Genomic DNA, 5,200 nt, shown 5'->3' with positions numbered 1-5,200 from the left:
TTCCTCATTTTCTTCTTGATGTAATACGGTAATGCCGGGATCGAAGGCTCGTATTATGTCACAACAATGCGCGATGCGTGTTCAATTATGATAATGAATGCGCGTTCAAACGTTCTTAGGAGCAAAGGACGGTCCGACGGTGGGGCAAGGAGTACAGTAAATCCAAGAGGGGACGAACAGGTCCGGGTCGACTCCGAATGACCCGCTGAATCTACGCAAGCGAGCATGACGAGAGGGGCATTTTACGGCCCGGGGGAGTTCTTCCCACAAGACGGCGATCGGATCGTCTCCCGCAAGGAAAATCCTACCCCTCGACAATGGTGGCTAGCCTATCCGAATTATAGCGACGAAGAAGCAGCAGCAGAAATAGATAGAGGACGACGGCACTAAAGAAAATAATGATACTGTGAATAAGAGGGATGTTCGAGTAGGAACCTGGAATGAGCGCTTCGATTCCTTGGGGAGCAAGCGACGCTGGACGAGTGACTGGCAGGGTACTAGAATCGTCGCTCCAAATCGTTGGTGATCACATGGCACCAAGCGGGTGGCGACGGTGGGTTGCCAGATCGGAGACGGAGCTGGACGAACAAGGAGGCGTGTGCGCACGCCGTGGCGGAGTAGTCAGTCGTGAGCACGTGCGGACGCGGGCGTTGACCGCAAGGACGGGTGCGTGGCGCGAGGGTGCACCGTCGGGTGCGCTGACGGCTATGAGTGGGGAGGGGAGCTACGGGCGGCGGGAGGCCGAGGCGCGCGCGCAAGCGCTCTGGGGAGATCGGGCTGGCTGCGAGCGAGCGCGGTGTGCGCGCGAGCACGCGGCGACGGATGCAGCTGAGCTTGGGCGGTGGTGGACTGGCACGAAGCAGGTCGATCGCACGGCGGTGGGCTGGCGCGGAGCGCAGGTCCTGGTGCTCGGGACGAGGGACCGATCGACGTCGTGTTCTTCCGAGGGCAACAAGACTTCTCTGGCAACGCTAACGGCGACGAGAGGCTGCGACGGGCAGGGGGCCAGCTATCGAGGGTTCGGTCAGGTGAGAGAGCTCTAGTCACTGGCAGTGCCGATCTTGACTGGCGCAGCAACAAGCTCCGACCCTGTGGATCCTAGGAGGGAGGAGGAAGTCCAACAGGCGACTGGAGGAAGAGGATGATCGGAAAATGAACTTACTATTTTTTAGACTAAGAAAGGAAGTTAGAACGGGACATTGTGTTTTCTCAAAAGGCTCTCCCTTTGCCCTTGGGCATGCCTTCCCCTTATATAGGGGGGGGGGGAAGGGTGCCAAGAGGCTAAGCATAGAGGAGGGGTCTGTCGCGTGACGTGGCCCTCCGCTTTACACAAAATCTCAAAGAAAGAGACGAGACGTAAAGACGGGATCGGTCCAACACATGACTCGATCCGGAATTACAATTAAGCAAATAACAAAGAAAACTTATTTCGAGCACTTGAATGCGGGGTCGTGTGTGTCCGTACGAGCGGCTCGGAGAGGTCGAACGCGTCTCGTGTCGCTGTCGTCGTGATGGTCCATCATCAACTCTTCACAAAATTTTAATTCTTCACTACTTCCTAATGGGCATTTTATCATTTTTGAAATATCAATCTTAACTATTTCATTCCCTATCTTAAATTCAACAGTCCTCTTATCCCAATCCATATATGTCCTAGCTGTCACTAAAAAGGGTCTTCCTAAAATAATGGGGGCTAAACTGATATCTCCTTTAACTTCACATCTGCAACAATAAAATCTGCAGGAATTTCATAATTCTCTACATTAATCATGACATCCATCAATCTGCCCTCAGGTTGTCTAACTGTTCCATCAGCTAGTAATAGATCCATACTAATTTCTTCTAATTCTCCAAATCCATATTCTTCATATAATGCTGTAGGGATAATACTAACGCTTGCTCGAGTATCTAATAAAACTCTAGAAAATATTTTTCCTCCTATCTCACAAGTAATAAATGGAGCTCCTGGGCCTCTCATTTTTATAGGAATAGAATTCAAAATACTAGGAGCATTTTCAGATAACTTTACTACCTTTCTAGGCTTTCCACTAGTACATGAATCCTTAAGATATTTTTTTATTGAGGGAGCACACTTAATCATATCTTCTACAGCTACTGACATGGTGGCTTGCTTAAAATTTTCTAAAAGCCTAGTTTCATACTCACAAATAGGCTTCTTTCTATTTAGAGCAGAGGGATAACGGATGTCTTGAGCATGAGTTGAAGGTAAAGGTTCTTTCTTGTGAGAAAGCTCCTTATCTTCATCCTCATACTCATTTTCATTCCTAGATTGTTTTAAAGGCACATGAAGATCTGGAAGTTCTTTTCCATTTCTCAATCTTGAAATTGCCAAAAATTAAAGATCCTCATGATTCTCCTCTTCATGAAAACATTTTTCTATATGGAATAAATTACAAGGATTGATACTAGGTTGAGTTGGAAATCGACCTTCTTGGGAGTTATAATCAACTCCCTTACCTCCATGTTCAATTGATCCCATTCTGAAGCTTTCTAGCAATTTTCTGGTTTGCCCTTGGGATTCTAGCATTTGCTTTGTTTGAAAGTTCATCATCATTTGCATCCGCATTTCCATCTCTGTTCTAAGCTTTTGATTATATTTTTCTATCATATCTGAAATCACAGGAGTTAGTGAAGAACAATCCTGAAGGGGTTGTGATTGAACCTGATAGGGTTGTTGAGGTCGATTCTGAAACTAGAGTTTTGGTTGAAATTGCTGTTTATTTCCTTGGTTGAAGCTTTCTGCATTAAAGTTGTTTCTCTTCTGTCCAGCCCAAGAAGGTTGTTATTGATTGAATGCATTTACTTCTTCTTCTATGGGCTGACAAGCTCCATCCTCATGATCCTTGCTGAAATAGAGAGGGCAGATTTTAGCTTTAACAATAGGAGAATTATTATTTAGAAAAGCATTTTTCAAAGTTGAGGTTAGCTCTTCCAATTTCCGGTTGGTCTCTTGGATTCCTGCATGTAATTCTGATTCTTTGATGTTGACCTGCAAAGCACCTCCTCTCTTTGGCTGTGAATTCTTTCCATTGTGGTTTGCTCCTATTTCCTGCAAGTCAGTTTCTGCTACTCTCTCTAGCATATCAAAAACTTCATCTTCATAAGCAGTATAAAAAGTTCCTCCAGTAGCTAGATTTACTTTATTTTTCATAAAATCCGGCAATGATTCATAAAACATTTGAGCCAATTGACAATTTTCAATACCATGATGAGGACATTTTCTAATTAAATTATTAAATCTTTCCCATGCTTCACTAAATGCCTCATTTTCATGATAATGAAAATTATAAATTTCTCTTCTATAAAAATTTGTTTTAGAAAGAGGATAAAATTTTTGTAAATACTTATTCTGCATTTCTTCCCAAGCTCTAAATGTAATGCCTAAATCTCGATACCATGCAAATGCTTTGTCTTTTAAAGTTAATGGAAAATATTTCATTTTTAAAGCTTCAGTAGATAGACCTCGTACATTTTGAGAAGAACATCTAATATCAAAGTCATCTAAAAATTCTAAAGGATTCTGTGAAGTATGACCATTGAATTCAGGTAAAGAATTTATTAAAGCATTGTCATACCTGAACATGACTCCTTCTCCCACATTTATATTTATATCAGTTTGCCTTATGGTTCCTGATGGTGTTGATCTATCAAGCATCGTTCTCCTTCTATCTTGATGAAGATGTCCTTCTTCTGCCATGCTTTGCTTCTCTTGACCCTGCTTTGTGATTGATGAATCTGGAAATGAGTACCTTGGTTGAGTCACTTCTTCTTCTATTCTTCCACAAGCTTTAGACCTTGTTACTACCATAAATCTCGAACCAAGATGTTAGAAATACAATGAGCTGAGGGGTTTTAGTCCATCTTATATAAAAATAAACAGAAATAATTGAACAGAAATACTTTTCACTGATTAGCCGTGCTCCCCGGCAACGGCGCTAGTTAATAATCCCTAATTTTAGTGTTTTAATAATGATTTTTAGGATTTAATCTAGTTGATCAATATGTGAGGTTTAGAGATTATTCAACAATTAATTACCTCACTAACCTAGGGTAAGTAAGGGTCGAACCACAAGGAGCAGGTGATGGGGGACCATCTTGGAGTCGTTTCGATTGGACGACATCAGCCACGCCGAGCAGCCCGCGGCGATGCTCGCCACCCGGGGTTCAAGTACCCCGTAAGCATCTCTATCTCACTTGCGTTTGTTTATTTTTTGTTTGTATTTCTGGATTTCATGGACTGGGCCGGTGTTGGGCCTCGTCCTCATCTTTTCCTTTTATTTTTCAGTTGTATTTTCAAATTGTAAGGAGAGCCCGAACCACATCTCGTGATGGTTCGTCCTCGCCCCCCACGTTCACTTCGCACCTATCCTCACTATATAAGGGGATAGCATGCCCAAGGAACATTTGAGTCATATGTTGAAAAAGAAATCTAACTTGTGTCTCCACTATCGTAGAAAATAGAGAGTAGAGAGGTCTGGCTAGCCTCGCCCACGTCAAGATTACTCCGTGGTTAGAGACCTCGTCGTCACGTTGAGATCACTTCGTGACGACGTGTCCAAGCGTTCCGTCGAGATTACTCTGGGACGAGTAAAGAATCCAAGAAGTCATCGCCGTCTGGAGCTGAAGAAACCTTCGTCGAGATCACTCCAAGGGAGTCCAAGGCTGTAGGTTCAACGTCGACGATCGCCTTCCACGGGGTTACTCAAGATCCCACCAAGGTTCCCAAGAAAACCCCAAGAAACCATCTTCTTGAAGGTTTCTTGGGGCGGTTACAGCTCAAGAAATACCCCTCCTTGGGCTGAAGATCCGCTCTGCCGCCACCGCCTCCGCCCCCGTCGTCATCCACCACCGCTTCGCGACCTCGCATCTTGCCAGCGCCCCTCACGCCCCGTTGTTCCTCGGTTCCGCCCATCCGGCTTCGACCGTGCACCGATCATGTCCATCGTCCAGCACCTCTCCAATTGTTGCTGTTCCTTACCATCGACACTGACTCGAACTCGACCACTCTGTGGACTAACGACGAATCAGGTACTTACTCGTCTCCCCTCCATCTTACCAGTATCATTACTTTCGTCCCCTATCTCATCCGCTGCCCCATTACTACACTCGTCGGTAGGATAGCCACTTTCGTCGAGAGGTAGGATCTTCTTTGTGGTACGGGGTAATTACCAACTTAGAC

General features: G+C 44.9%; 1 non-coding gene across 1 annotated transcript; it reads left to right on the top strand.

Moving 5' to 3' along the window:
* Nucleotides 1-3,223: 3,223 nt before the first annotated feature.
* Nucleotides 3,224-3,324, top strand: LOC144710780 (small nucleolar RNA R71). Its single transcript, XR_013583417.1, has one exon. It is a non-coding gene; the product is annotated as a small nucleolar RNA R71 (small nucleolar RNA).
* The last annotated feature ends 1,876 nt before the right edge of the window (nt 3,325-5,200 follow it).

This window comes from Wolffia australiana, chromosome 12, assembly GCF_029677425.1.
Source record: "Wolffia australiana isolate 7733 chromosome 12, ASM2967742v1".
Taxonomy (NCBI): domain Eukaryota; kingdom Viridiplantae; phylum Streptophyta; class Magnoliopsida; order Alismatales; family Araceae; genus Wolffia; species Wolffia australiana.
The sequence above is the reverse complement of the archived record's forward strand: the minus strand, read 5'-3'. Positions and strand labels throughout refer to the sequence as shown.